The 15,837-nt window shown below is 46.8% G+C and overlaps 1 long non-coding RNA gene across 1 annotated transcript; it reads right to left on the bottom strand.

The window, feature by feature from the left end:
• Positions 1 to 7,369: 7,369 nt before the first annotated feature.
• LOC109492152 lies at positions 7,370 to 15,677 on the bottom strand. Its single transcript, XR_002145913.3, has 3 exons — positions 15,541 to 15,677; positions 14,254 to 15,091; positions 7,370 to 8,001 (listed from the first exon to the last, which is right to left on the bottom strand). It is a non-coding gene; the product is annotated as an uncharacterized LOC109492152 (long non-coding RNA).
• Between the last annotated feature and the right edge of the window lie 160 nt (positions 15,678 to 15,837).

Below are 15,837 nucleotides of genomic sequence, written 5' to 3'. Positions count from 1 at the left end.
AAAGTGGTCCAGGATCATTTTTCTGCATGTTGCTGTCCAGGTTTCCCAGCACCCCTTGCTGAAGAGACTGTCTTTATTCCATTGAATATTCTTTCCTGTTTTGTCAAAGATTAGCTGGCCACACGTTTGTAGGTCCATTTCTGGGTTCTCTATTCTGTTCCATTGATCTGAATGTCTGTTCTTGTGCCAGTACCATACTGTCTTGATGATTACAGCTTTGTAATACAGCTTGAAGTCTGTGCTTTGCTTTTTATTTTGCAAATGTTGCACATAAGGCTGTCCTGAGGAGCTTGTTGCCTGTTATTCAGTGTGACTCTGCAGGCTCCCAACTCAGCCAAATTCATTCTCCAAGGCGACGTTACCCTAGATCAGACCTGAGGGCTGGGAAACATCCAGAAGGGAGTGAGGTAGAATCAGTGATGTGTGTACTTGGCTGTGAATACACAATCTTAAATTGCTTAGATGTTAAACCAGTCTAAAGAAGCAGAGAAATCTACATGTAACTCATGCAGGGAAAGTATCTCGAATTCCATGCCCCAGAAAACATACTGCTAACAGTCTAGTGTATTGTCCTCCAAGTGATTTCTCTATACATATGCTTACACAATTAGAATTATAACTATTTTTACCTTTTTCCCCCCATAATACATCGTGGACATCTTCCTGTCACTGTGTAAGAGCCACCCTGCCTTTTTAATGGTTGTGTATTGTTCCACTGTGTGCTATTGTACCGTAATTTATTTAACTGCTCCCCTACTGATAGGATTCCATCTTTTTTTTTAAATTTTTTTAATGTTTATTTATTTTTGAGAGAGACAGAGCATGAGTGGGAGAGGGACAGAGAGAGAGAGGGAGACACAGAATCTGAAGCAGGCTCCAGGCTCTGAGCTGCCAGCACAGAGCCCAATGCAGGGCTTAAGCCCGCAAACTGCAAGATCGTGACCAGAGCTGAAGGCGGACACTTAACTGACTGAGCCACCCAGGCGCCCCTAATAGGATTCCATCTTAAGATACTTTATGTCAATCATTGTTCATCCAACAGTGAACAAAGATAAACCCCCAATATCACCTTATAGCTATTTTGTAGTGTACAAAGAACACTCACATTCATTTTCTAATCTGTCCTCTCTGTAACCTTTTGGAGCAGGATGGAGCACTTGGATGGTACAGCACCAAAACCGTATGTAGCCCAGAGGACTGTCGGCTGGTAAGGGCTAACCACACTGGGATTTAAACCTTAGGTTTTAGGGGCACCTAGGTAGCTCAGTCAGTTAAGCATCCGACTTCGGCTCAGGTCATGATCTCACAATTTGTGGGTTCGAGCCCCACGTTGGGCTCTGTGCTGACAGCTCAGAGCCTGGATCCTGCTTCTGATTCTCTCTCTCTCTCTCTCTCTCTCTCTCTCTCTGCCCCTCTCCCGCTCATACTCTGTCTCTCTCTCAAAAATAAATAAACATTAAACCTTAAGTTTTAAGCTTCACGTGCAGTGTCCTGGCCACAAGAAGCCTCCTGCGCCAGGTCCTTGCTTTATGGGGGAGCAGCTGAAAAGCTACAAGCATTCGAGGACACTTCCGCAAAGTCTCCCGATGGGATCTTAATGCATTCATTCTCAGTAGGCAAATCAAGCAGTTGCCTCTCAGTCATGTCAAAAAGGGGGTGATTCAGGTTGTAATTATCGGAACCGATTGCATTACGTAAAGATCAAGCATCTGTATGGCCCCTTAGTGTAATAAATTCATCTGCCTGTGCAGGACCTGTTTCAAACTACATTGTCACTTGCTGTATCCCAACATCTCTTAGGCCAGGAGCAAGTTGACAACATCAAGCAGGCAAGCACTTGTAACGCTGTGTTACTGCAGTGCTGACAGAGACGAACGAAGGCCCAGCTCTGGTGCAGCCTGTGGTCTCAGGAGGACACTTACAGGTACCAAGAATGATGGCAGGATCGGCCCTTCAGGCCGCGGCCCAGAAAGGCCTTGATGAGCAGGTACCCTGTGAGTAGGTGCAGGAATAAGGAGAACAGCCCTGCAGAGCTCAGAAGAGCATCGCGAGGCAAAAGAAGATCCCCAAGCCCCTGAGAGGAGAATGAGGAGTTTGAGGAACCACGAAGGCTAATGTGTCTGGAACGAAGTGGGGGGTGGAGTGACCACCCAGGGCCTTGAAGGGATTTGCTCTCGTTGTAATGGGAAGCCTCTGAGGAATTTTTCAGGAAAAAGCACAAGACACGATCTGATTTATGCTTTGGAAAATCACTGCCGTGTGGAAATGGAAATAGGCAAGAGAAGGGGACCCTCAGGGGGAGGGCTCACCACACGCTTCCTGGTCTGCAGGAGAAGGCTGGGCCTTGAGGAGGCAAAGTGACTGAGGGACCCTTTTTTTTAACACTAGATTTAGGGCAGCGCTTACCTTTGGGAGTGTTTAGGGGAATGGGATTCAGATAAAGATACAAGAAATGGTTGTTTTGTGTTTATGTTGGGTGGTAGATTGGTGCGCATTAGTTTTACTGTCGTGCTTCATGGCTTTTACGTACCATGCATCTTGTGTCTGTTAGTGGCTGAATGTGTCCCTCAAAACTCACATGTTGGAATCCTAACAGAATGTGACTGTATTTGGAGAGGGGGTCTTTAAAAAGTTTAAGTGAAAATGAATTCGTTAGGGTGAGCTCTAACCCAATATGACTGTCCTTTTAAGAGACTAGGAAAGAGTGGGATGCCTGGGTGGCTCAGTCGGTTAAGCATCCTAAGCATCTGACTTCAGCTCAGGTCATGATCTCATGGTTCGTGGGTTGGAGCCCCTTGTCAGGCTCTATGGTGACAGCTCAGAGCCTGCAGTCTGCTTTGGATTCTGTCTTCCTCTCTGCCCCTACCCATCTCTCTCTCTCTCTCTCTCTCTCTCTCTCTCTCTCTCTCTCTCTCTCAAAAATAAATAAACACTTAAAATTTTTTAAAAAATAAGAGATTAGGATAGGGCACCTGGGTGGCTCAGTTGGTTAAGCATCTGACTTTGATTTCAGCTCAGGTCATGATCTCAAGGTCATGCGATCGAGCCCCACATCAGGCTCAGATCCTCTGTCCCCTTCTCTCACTGCCCTTCCCCCATGATCCCTCTCTCTCACCTCTCTCTCAAAAAACAAATAAATAAATAAACTTTAAAAAAAAAGAATGACTACCTCCATTCTTTCCTCCTCTAACTCCTCCCCAGCCCCCAGATCTCTTTAGAGTTCATCCCTGTTTGAAATGGGTTACACCTGCTACTCTCTTTCATAGCACCTGGGTTGTCTTCCACATTACTGTATGTATGTACATAATTACATATTTTCTCTATGCGAATACGATATATATCCATTTCTGTGTTTCTTGTTTAATACTCATCCCAAGATCCTCTGTGTTCCATGAGGAACTAGAACCTATCTGTACAGTCACTGCTCTGTCCCCAGCACTTGGCTCAAGCCTGGAGATGCTGCTCCCGTAAATGCTCTATAAATATTTGTTACATGGGTGAATAGGCTAGGCTGTGTGAGGGAACCAAAGCTGAACCAGATACAGAGCTACAGATCACACGTTGGGGGAACGCATCCCTTGGTAGCTGTGATATGTCAGGAACATAAATGACTTAAGGAGAGACAACTAATGTCGCAGGAAATTCTACGTCCTGAGGAAGGAGCATTCCGTCTAGACAGGGAAATTAGGAGACTCTGTAGGGGGAGAATATTGTGCTGGGCAATGAAAGAAGGAAAAGCATATACGAAGCCACCAGTGTGGGAAAGTGCAGGGCAAATGTGGACGAAGACGTGTGGGCTAATTTAATTGGAGCATGGAATACATCAAGACAAAAGAGTAAGAGACTGGCTGGAAAAGAAAAGTGACACCAGATTGTCAAGCACCTGATTTGTGAGGCTAAGAAATCTGGGCTGTAGGGGCGCCTGGCTGGCTCAGTCGGTAGAGCATCTGACTCTCTTTTTTTTATTTTTTTATGTTTATTTTTGGGAGAGAGAGAGAGAGAGCGAGCGAGCCAGGGAGGGGCGAGAGAGACAGACACACAGAATCCAAAGCAGGCTCCAGGCTCCGAGCTGTCAGCACAGAGCCTGACGCAGAGCTCAAGCCCATGAACCGTGAGATCATGACCTGAGCTGAAGCTGGACACTTAACCGCCTCAGCCACCCAGGCACCCCAGAGCATCTGACTTTTAATCTGAGGTTCTTGAGTTCAAGCCCCACGTTGGGCATGGAGCCTACTTAAAAAAAAAAAAAAAAAAAAAATCTGGGCTGTATTCTGGAGGCAGTGGTGGGAAACAACAATGACTCCGTTGAAAACATTAAAAAAATTTTTTCTTGGGGCGCCTGGGTGGTACAGTGGGTTGGGCCTCCGACTTCAACTCAGGTCATGATCTCACAGTTTGTGAGTTTGAGCTCGGCATCAGGCTCTGTGCTGACAGCTCAGAACCTGGAGCCTGCTTTGAATTGTCTTCCTCTCTCTCTGCCTCTTCCCCACTCACACTCTGTCTCTCTCTGTCTGAAAAATAAATAAATGTTAAAAAAAAATTTCTTGGGGTGCCCAGGGTGGCTCAGTCAGTTCAGTGTTCATGTCATGATCTCTGGGTTTGTGAGTTCGAGCCCCGCATCTGAGCTGTACTGACAGCTCAGAGCCTGGAGCCCGCTTCGGATTCTGTGTCTCCCTCTCTCTCTGCCCCTCTCCTGCTCATGCTCTGTCTCTCTCTCTCAAAAATAAATAAACATAAAAAATTTTTTTAAACTAAAAAAATTCTTTTCAGATATACAAGAAAAGTAGAAGTAATAGTATAAAAAACACCCATATACTTCTCACCAACATTCAACAATTAACATTTTGCCATATTGCTTTTATATATATACAGATACATAAATATATTTCAAAGTATGTATTACTTTTTCTTGGCTTGCTTGCTTTCTTTCCTTTTCTGGATCATTTCAAAGGAAATTATAGACATTAGAACTCTTCCTCCTAGGGGCGCCTGGGTGGCGCAGTCGGTTAAGCGTCCGACTTCAGCCAGGTCACGATCTCGCGGTCCGTGAGTTTGAGCCCCGCGTCGGGCTCTGGGCTGATGGCTCAGAGCCTGGAGCCTGTTTCCGATTCTGTGTCTCCCTCTCTCTCTGACCCTCCCCCGTTCATGCTCTGTCTCTCTCTGTCCCAAAAATAAATAAACGTTGGAAAAAAAAATTAAAAAAAAGAACTCTTCCTCCTAATCATTTCTCCAAATATTAAGTGTTTTCCTTCATAGCCATCATACCAGCATCACATTGAATAAATATAACTGCCTGACATCACCTAATACCAGCCATTTTCTAATTTCCCCAGTTACCCCAAAATGTCTAAAAAGCTGGGGTATTTTTTTTTTTTTCAGAACCAGAATCTGATCAAGCATGTGGTTGTGTCTTCTAAGTTTCTAAAAATTTAAAACAATCACCCTGGACCCTTTTTATTGACATCCATTTCCTTAATCTTTATGTCTTCTATAAAACCTGTTGTGTTGCAGAATGCCTCACATTCCTGATTGATCTGATGGTCTCCTTGGGGGTGTTGTTGAACTTGCTCGCTCAGCCTCTATAAATTGAAGGTTAGACGTAAGGGCTCGATTGCATTCAGGAGTTTTCAGCATGTATGGCAAGAAAACTTCATTAAGGGATGCTGGTCTGCTTCCTGCCTCAGCACACCAGGAACCTCATAAAAACACATTTTGTCCCAGGATGAATGATGCTAAGTCAGAGAACTGGGTGAAGGTGGGAACAGCCAGATTTACAGAATGTAGTTCTCCTTTGTGATTGGCAAGTAATTTGAGGGACGTGCCTGGCCACCCAGCTCACATTTTCGTAGCTGTTTAATTTAGCAAACATGTTCAAGTACATTTCATCACCACAGCATCCCGGTAAGGTTTTATCCCTGTTTAACAGAAGTAAAAACGGAGGCTGGGAGTGCTTACCAGACTTTTCCAAAGTCACAGAGCCAATAAGTAGCAGAGGCAGGACTCAGCATAAAGGAGTTCACTTTAACTCAGTTTTTAAAAAACCACAGCCTACATCTAATTGCAGATTGTTTCAAAGTGTATCCTTTCTCCAGAACTCAATAAATATTTCTCTCCTTTATGTGTCACATTTTCTTCTTATTTTTTAATATTTAGTCTTGGGGAGAGCACAAGTGGGAGAGGGGCGAGAGAGGGAGACACAGAGGGTTTGAAGTGGGCTGTGTGCTGACAGGCTGACAACAGTGAGCCTGATGTGGGTCTTGAAGTCACAAACCACGAGATCACGACCTGAGCCAAAGCACGCTTGGTCAACCGATTGAGCTACCCAGGTGCCCCTATATCAACATTTTCTTTAAAAAAAAAAAAGAAAGAAAGAAAAAGTATTTCTCTTTACTTTCTTGATACCAGAGAGGCTGTGCCAAGCAAAAGCAATTTGTTTTACACTGTCCTAACAGCTGTTTCTATTGTGGGTTTAAAATTAGCAAAATGTGGGGCGCCTGGGTGGCTCAGGTCATGATCTCACGATCCGTGAGTTCGAGACCCGCGTCGGGCTCTGTGCTGACAGCTCGGAGCCTGGAGCCTGTTTTGGATTCTGTGTCTCCCTCTCTCTGACCCTCCCCCCTTCATGCTCTGTCTCTCTCTGTCTCAAAAATAAATAAACGTAAAAAAAATTTTTTTTTAAATAAAATAAAATTAGCAAAATGTAACAGGTGCAGGATTCCCCAAAGCTTCCTTTGTAACAATAGTTCACAACATCCAATTTTTACATTTTTAAAAAATGTTTTTTATTTACTTTTGAGAGAGAGAGTGTGTGGGAGGTACAGGGAAAGAGGGAGACACAGAATCCGAAGCAGGCTCCAGGCTGTGAGCTGTCAACACAGACCCCCAACCCGGGGCTCAAACTTGTGAACTGCGAGATCATGACTTGAGCTGAAGTCAGATGCTTCACTGACTGAGCCACGCAGGCGCTCCTAATTTTTGTTTTTTTAAGTAGGCTCCACCTCCAACATTGGGCTTGAACGCATGACTCTGAGATCTAGTAAATCTGGGCTGAGATCAAGAGTCGGACGCTCAATTGACTGAGCCATCCAGGCAACCCCGAGACATCTAAATGTTACATGAGTTACTCGATCTGTGACTTTCAGAAATAGGGACACCCACCGGTAGGAGGAACACACAGAGTCAGGTCCTCTCAAGTCTATTTGTCTCCCCACAACGTCAGCAACTCGTGGGACGGAAGTAGGAGTGTTGCCGGGTGGAACTAGGGAGACCCTGGGCCCTGAGGCCTCTGCCCAGCCCATCCCAAGGATGTCCCTGGAGGCTCTTGGTCTCATTATAAGAAAGAATACAAGGACGGACCAGACATAGTGGATGAGCAGTTGCAAGCAAGAAAGTTTATCACAATGACACTACGCTCTGGGCTCCAGGGAGAGCTGCACACTGTGGGGTTTGGGTGTCTACCTTTTATTGACAGCTGTTAACTTAGGGGGTGGAATATTACTTGAGGTGGGGATTTCTTGGAAGCAGGATTTCATACCTTTTCTTCCTAATTTGGTGAGGGCTTTCCAGCCTTCTTTGTCAGCCGGCTTGGTTTGATCTGGTTTCTTGTGGCTTTGTTTTGGGCCAGGACCCACCTCTGACCTTCCTAGAATGGCGCTGGCCACAACTTCCCCTTTTTTGGTCTCCACGTATCCTGTTAGAAACTAACTAGCTGCCTACTCTAACATCCCCTCCCCCACCATGGACTCTGGGCCCTTAAAATCTTTTCAGGGAAAACGGGCGACGGTACATCTTCTGTAAGTACTTTATGCTGGTGTGGGATGTTGACCCTGCCTGAGGGCTTCAGAAGTCCTTGCTATCTGAATTTTAGGAAACCTGATGGGCTGTGGGGAGTAAAAGGAAGTCACAGGCTTGGTCCAGAGGGTGTTGGTAGGTTTCATCTTCAAGGCAGATAGATTGGAATCCCTGGTGCAACCATCACTTATAAATGAAGTTGTTGGGAGTCTGGAAAAGACAAATTAAAAAAAATTTTTTTTTAAGTTTATTAATTTCTTTTGAGAGAGAGAGCAAGCAGGTGAAGGGCAGAGGAGAGGGAGAGAGAATCCCAAGCAGGCTCCTCAGTGTCAGCGCAGGGCCTGACACGGGGCTCAGACTCACGATGTGAGATCATGACCTGAGCCGAGATCAAGAGTCAGACGCTCAACCACTGAGCCACCCAGGCACCCCTGGGAGATAAATATTTGACAAGAAAATTAAACAAACAAGGTCCAAAAAGCAAAAGTAACAATATAGCCACTAGTGGCCCTAAAAAGGGCAAGAACCAGGTTACAGACGGAAGGGTCTCGTGAACAGCATCCCAAATATTATTAGCAGTATCAGCCCTTTTGCCCATTTGGTGTAGCCGTGTGGCTGGATCATAGAATTTTGGGATGTTTTCCTCCTCTGGTCCAGTGGTGTTGATGTAGGTACAACATGCTCTGTTAATGACAGCACATACCCCACCTTAAAGCCAGCCATAACCACATTGGCCAAAGATGGAAAGGACTTTGGAGAGATTGGAGAAATACAATGAGGTGGGAAAGCTAGTTTGTCCAATGCTCCCATCAGATTTCTCCAACATGCAAATTTGATATGCAAATCCCCCCCACCCCCACCCTTACCCCCACCCCCAAAGAGCTAATGCACCAATGGTATCTACTCTTCCAGCCAGTATAAAGCCTATTGCCCTTCCAGTTCTGGTTGTGGGAGTGGGCAGAATTATATACATGGACTCCTGGGGGAGCCACATATCCTGGGCTACAACTGCCTGATGTTTGAGGTTATCAATGCATTGAAATCCTTGGGCCAATACAGGCTGGGTAAAGACTGGTCCCTGTAGGTTGGGAGAAGGACGTACATAGATAAGGAGACAGTTGGGAGGGGCACAAAAGTTTGTGGGGTAATTCACTATTCCTATCTCCTGGAGCTGTTGGGCCCACCTGGAAGAGTTACTGTGTGTGCAGCTGGGGAATAGAGATTTCCCCATGGCTCCGTATCCTAGGTAACTGGAAAGTAATGGTTGTGAAGGGAGAGATTAAACAGTAATGCTGAGTGGTGTCCAGCTAGGCCATGATCCAAAACATGGGTTTATTGGGTTTTTACTTGAAAGGGTGAGATTAGCACACCAACCCAGTGGGTGGCATTATAATCTGTGTCATTTAGATTTCCTAAGCAGGCATGCCGCATTCCATGCTTGGAGCCCTGAACTGAGACACTGGAAAACTGTCTGCTGGTCCAAGGGTCGTTGGCAAAGTTGTACAGACTGCCCCCAGAGGTGATGCTATTTGGCAGCTGACCCATCTTCTGGATCTGTTTTTATGGGTTGAATTATTGGGAGTTATCTGGAAGCATGGACTTGGAGCTTAGGAAAAATTGGGGTCCAAATCCCTGAAATGGGTGGTGGGAGTGGATAGGTCAACACAGGTCCCATTAGGGCAGATGAAAATCCCTTCTTGGGAAGAGGAACGTGGTCCAGTGTAGTTTTTCTGATGGAGAATTGTATTAGGAGAATGAATGGGATAAAATAGGGAGTAAGAAAGGTCCTTCTGAGAACATAAATGACAAATCTAGCAATTGAAAAAGTTATTTCCCTGGGAGGTTATGTTGGAACCATTCTGTGGACCTGCATGGGTTAGAACAGTAACGAGAATGAGGAAAAAAAAAAACAAAAACAAAAACAAGACTTTTGGGGCCATATCGGAGGGTTAGACCCAACAGAAAGATGTCATTGTTTTGTTTTCTTTTGCTTTGTTTGAAGGGAGGTGGTTTAAAGGTAGCAAGAAAAGCAACTCAGAGGTCCAAGTAGACAAAGGTTTGCAAAGAGGAGAAGCAGTATAAGGAAAATCCAGTCAATAGCTAACATTATAAAGCAAATATTCATAGTAAGATGTCAATCACTTATCTTCTTGGAGATGTAGCGTAGATCTTCCACTGGCTCACAGGAATAGGATGGAATGTCTTCAGTCGTCGATTGTGGGTAGTCTGGAGCCACTAGTTTTATTCTCGACAAATGAATCCACCTAGCTATACCTTAGAGCTTAGCTGCTATTGGGGTGCTGAGAAGAACCTGGAAGGGTCACTACCATTCAGGGTCTAATTGAGCTGAACGTAAATCCTCTTTCCAGGTCTTTAATAAAACCATGTCCCCTGGCTTGATCTGGGTAGGGACAGGTTCTTTCTTGGGTTGGGCACAAGTAAAGATGATCTACTGGACCAGTCCTAACTGATTAAATGTCTTATAAATTCGTGGGTTTCTGAATCAAGTAGCAGATCTGCTGTTAAGAAAGGAATTTCAAAGGGGCTGAGTTGGAGGTTCCTTTTTGGGGCCATTCTCAATCTCAAGAGGGCTACGGGCAGGAGTATTGTCCAGGATTCTAAGGTTTCCTGGAAAGATTTTTGGCCAAGATTTTTTAAAGGGTTTGATTAGCCAAGGATTGGGGTCTCCAGGCAGCATGGAGGTGGTCATGAACTCCCAAGGCAGAAGATACTTGTTGAGTCACTCTTGCAGTAAAGAATGGGCTGTTATCACTCCGCAGAGACTTTAGGAGCCCAAAGCGTGGGGTGATTTCCTTTGGTAGAGCTTTCATTACCTCTTGAGCTTTTTCTGTTCTACCAGGATGGACGTCTACCCAACCAGTGAAGGTGTTCACAAAGACCAAGAGGTATTTATATCCCTGATGGGGGCATCTGAGTGTGGTCTATCTGCTAATCTTCTCCAGGGTATGTGCCTTGTCTTTGGATGGTCTGGAGGAGTGGAGGTGGTCTAAGCCCTCCCCCAGAGGTGTTCTTGTGACCTAGGTTACAGGTCCTGGTGACTTCCTTCATCACCCTTGACAGGCTAATTCCTGAAAAGACTCTATTAACTAAGGAGGTTAATGTGTCTCTTCCCACATGAGAGGAGTCACGTAGTCCCTTGATGATTTTCCATTGGAATGCCTGGGGAAGCATCACGTTTTTGTCTTGTGTCCGCCATCCCTCCAGATGTAGTTGGTGGTCTTTCTGCTGAGCCCAGTTTATTTCCCTCTTTGTATATTGGGGCCTTTGTGGGAGGATTGGCCCATAAAGGAGTAAAGCTACCTCTACTGGGAGTTTGGGGCCCTAAAACCATCTTTTGGAGCTTGTTACACGTATTTGGGGCTGCCTGGCTTATAAAATGAATTCCCAGCACCAACTGTCCCTCTAGGGTATCCAGATCTACATGGGTGCTTCTGTGGCCCTTCTACCAGACGGGACTGAAAAAGAGCAGAATTTTCATCAGGTCCTTGGGTGATCTCCCTCACCTTATCATGGTTTACTAGCTTGATGATACATCTCTTCATGCCTTCCAGGAGGCACAGTACCATGTGGTCTCTGAAGGCTAGTCCCTGCTACCTGGGCTGATAATTCTGATAAGGGTCTATCTGAGGGACAGCTGTCATTCTAATGGGACATCTGTTAGGCTAGGTAGCATGAAGGACATCTGCCCAGATGTAGAATCGCTCCTCTGTACTGCAGCAATGAGAGAGAATGACCAGAAGGTCCTTCCAGGTTAGATCAAAAGACTAGAGTCAGGCTCTGGAATTCCTCAGTAAATTTGCTAGGATCCTCAGAAAACTGGCCTAAGCACTCATGGCACTGCCTGAGATTGGATATCAAAAGGGAACATAGAAGGGCACCAGGGTGGCTCAGTTGGTTAAGCATCTGACTCTTGATACTGGCTCAGGTTGTGATCTCCCAGTCATGAGATCAAGCCCACATCAGGCTTCATGTTCAGTGGAGCCTGCTTGGGATTCTCTGTCTGACCCTTCCTGGCTTGCTCACATGCGTGCACTCTCTCTCTCTCTCTCTCTCTCTCTCTCTCTCTCTCTCTCTCTGTCTCAAAATAAATAAACAAACTTTAACAAAATAAAGGGGGTGGGGAGCACCTGGTGGCTCAGTTGGTTAAGCGTCGGACTTCTGCTCAAGCCGTGATCTCAGGGTTTGTGAGTTCTAGCCCCACATTGGGCTCTCTGCTGTCAACACAGAGCCTGCCTTGGATCCTGTCTCCCTCTCTCTCTGCCCCTCTCCCACTCAAGCATGCACTCTCCCTCTCAAAAATAAACATTAAAACCAAATAAAAAGAGGAACATACACTCTTGTGGTCCCCTAAGGTCCACCTGCTATCTCCTGGAGGGGGCAAAGAAGCTCTTTCTTTTGGCCTGAGTCTGGTAATGGAGGGTAGATGGATTGATAGGGTGGGAGATTAGTTGCTTAGGCGGAGGAGCCAATGGCTGTTGGGGTGTTAATCTGGTCTTGGGTTGTTTCGAGGGGGAGTTACTGAGGGGAGCTACTGCAGGGAGAATTTCTTTCTTGGGACCAAACATGTAAATGACCCCTTCCCACTGTGCATGTTTTACATTTCTCAGGGTCATCCCTGAGGGCCATAAAGGCCTGGATGTAAGGGATCCCTACCCACTCCTCTTGTCTCTTACTGGAGAGATCAAGTTGCAATATAGTTTTATAGTTAGGATTATCATTTTCTGACTAGATCTCTACCTTATATGGAGGCCAAGGAATGTTACAAAAGAAAACAAGCATTTTCCTACTTAGGCTTGCTTGCTTGCTTTCTTTCTTTCTTTCTTTCTTTCTTTCTTTCTTTCTTTCTTTCTTTCTAATGTTTATTTTTGAGAAAGAAGAGAGACAAGAGTGTGAGTTGGGGAGGGGCAGAGGGAGAGGAAGACACAGAATCCCAAGCAGGCTCCACACTGTGGCACAGAGCCCCATGCAGGGCTCAATCCAAGAATCTCAGCTGAAATTCAGAGCAGGATGCTGGACACTTAACTGCTGAGCCACCCAGGTGCCCCTATTTAGGCTTTCTAATGGGAACTGATCCCAGTGTCTCAAAATATGTCCCAGAAGAAAGTCTTTGGGTATGGAAGTGGAATCTCCCATTGTCTTCAGGGAGAGAACTGACTCCTGTTAACTGAAAAGGAACAACTAAACCAGGCCTCCCAATACTAGAAGCCTGGAGTACTATTTCCCTGAGGAGAGTTAGCTCTCTCTCTCTCTGGAACCTAATAGGATCTCAATTGGGAACTCTTCTAGAGAGTTCCAAAGGCAAGTGGACTGTGGGCGTCCCCAGCCTGCTGTCCATTCACCCGGTCATCATGGCTGTGGCCAGCATGCCATGTGATGACCCAACAACAGCCCTGGTGTCCCAGGGCCCACGTCTCTTCCTGGCATCTGCCATCCGGAGAGTGACAGCCTTCCGGACGACCCTAAATGAAATGATGCCTGATAATTAACCCTGATGTCCAGGGATGGATCCCTTGGAACCGAGATCATCATGATTTCAAGATCACTGAATATCCCACTCTCCTTCTGTTGATAGGCCTCTTAACAGTTGGTAGCAAACAACAGCCACCAGAGACAGGGGTCCCTTTGAGTGTCTAAATATTTCTTGCCTGACCTGTTGAAGTCTCCTACTTGGTGGTTAGCTCTGGGGAAACTAACCTCTATTTTCCAGTTCTCTTTGCATCCCTGAATTATTTGGGTGGAGCCACATTTAATTAAGTGGTGGATAAGGCCTACCCACAGATCCACAGGGAGAGCTTTCTATAAGTGGGGTCCCTTGCCAGGGAGCAAAAGGGTTATAGCTTATTTTACAGTGATCTTTGCAGTCTAAGTTGGCAATCACGCAGCACCTGTGCAATGGGTGACAGAATATCTCCCAGGTCCCGGTGCCCCGCCACCAAAAGAAAGTGCCTATGTAGGTATAAGAGGAAGCGGCTGAAGCCACACAAGGAGGGGTCAGAGTGTCCCTGACCAAGAAGCAGATTCCTGCAGAGACAGCCTGGGAATATCAGTCACCTAGGGACCGGTGCAGAGGATCGCTGGTGTCGCTTGCACGAGAGCCCATGAAGCACTCTCTTACATGTCTGGGAGCACTAAGGAACAGTCCTATGTGCGCATACCCAGAGGAGCCAAAGTTTTAATTACCAGTGAGATGGAAAGCCCTATGGGATTGCTGTGCGTCCTGAGAAATAATCTCGGACACTTCCATACAACTTTTAGTCACTTAAGAGTGCCTTTCGGCTGGAAGGAGCAAGTGTCCCTTTATTCTTCGGAGCTGAACATTGGTTTCTCATAAATGCTACCAGACCATCCGGTTCCCGGGTAGATCAGAAAGAGAGAGAGAACAAAGGAATGGTGACTTGACTAAGCAACACTCCAGCCCGAGTGGTGGAAGTTGAGACTCACCGATGAAGAGGGTCCCTCAACACGCAGGTTACCTCCTTCTGACTGGTTCCCCAAAAAGATGTTGCCAGGTGGACTGGCGAGACCCGTCCGTCCCCTGAGGCCTCCACCCAGTGCATTCCAAGGATGTCCCTGGAGGCTCTGGGTCTCATCGCAAGAAAGAATTCAAGGACGGACCAGACATAGTGGATGAACAGTTGCAAGCAGGAAAGTTTATTAAAGTTAAAGTATGCTCTGGAGAGGTGAGAGCGGGCCCGCTCCAGGGAGAACTGCACACTGGGGGTTTGGATGTCTACTTTCTATCGACAGCTGTTAACTAGGGGTGGGATATTTATTACCCGAGGCGGGGATGTGTTGAAAGCAGCGTTTCGCGCCTTTCCTTCCTTATTTGGTCAGGGGTTTCCAGCCTTCTTTGTCAGACACTTTGGGCCAGTCCAGTTTGATCCGGCTTCCTGTGGCTTTGCTGCCAGGACGGGCCTCTGACTTTCTTATAGCTGCGCCGTCCACGACTTCCCCTTTCCTGGCCTCCAGGTATCCTGTTAAAAGCTAACTAGCTTCCTACTCTAACCGGAGCACAGGACAACCTAGAATCACGAGATAAGGGGTGTGGTGCGATGATGAACAAACCAGGGAAGGGACTTAGGAGGATCTTGGATCCAGGAAGGAACTGGGGAAGCTATTACTGGACTTCCCAGGAATCCCGGTCTCCAGCTCAGATCCAGCTGCTAGCAGGAGGCCCTACAAGGTAGCTTCTCGGGCAGTGGCTAACTGCTGAGAGTCACTCTGCCCAGCGGGAAACTACGATGGTCTTCACTGTGGAAGAGGGAATGCAACACTGCACCTAAGTGGAAAAAAAAAACAAAACACAACAACAAAACGCGTTTGGGGAAGAGAACTCGCTCTTCGCCCACTCCGAAAAGCTAGAAGCAGACGAACACGCCTCCAAGCTCTTTCCCGGATTTTAGTGGTTGCCTCCAGCCAGCCCCTCTCTCAGTACGTCTCTGTTATTGGTCAGCATTGCCAAGCATCAGCAGTCACAGACAATATCCGGAACCAATCGTCTCCAAGCCCCACCCCGTCTCTCCGCCAACCTGTGAGTGACATACACGCGAACCAATGAGAAATGAAAGTGGGGATAAGAAAACGAGACTCCTTCCCCTTTTCCTCAGCTTGTTCAGCAAATGGTAGAAAAGGCTGAGCAGCTGATACCAACCACCAATCCGTAAGGATGGAACGGGGACGAAGAGAAGAGTGATGGGAGGGGGTGACGTGGCAGTGACGGGGACATACACTGAAATGAGTGGCGGAAACCCCGGCCAATCGGTGGTCGAATTGGCCGGGCACTCTGCATTCTCGGGTCCTCCCCGAGCGCCGGAGACTTCGGGAAAGCACCAATGAGCTTGAACATGAGTCTGATTGGCCTTCATTCGAACCAATCATCGGCGTGCCTGGAGGACGCGTCCCACCCCGGGCTCTCACTGGGCGGTGTGGGATGACAGGCCCGAGAGAAATGCCAATGTCCTAGGGGTCCTCCGCAAGTGACGCTCGGCGGCACCAATCGACTGCCTCCTTCCCGGCGGCCGAGCC

The sequence above is a fragment of the Felis catus genome, chromosome D1, assembly GCF_018350175.1.
Source record: "Felis catus isolate Fca126 chromosome D1, F.catus_Fca126_mat1.0, whole genome shotgun sequence".
In the NCBI taxonomy this organism is placed as follows: domain Eukaryota; kingdom Metazoa; phylum Chordata; class Mammalia; order Carnivora; family Felidae; genus Felis; species Felis catus.
Note: the sequence above shows the minus strand (reverse complement) of the source record. Positions and strands in the feature narration are given on the sequence as shown.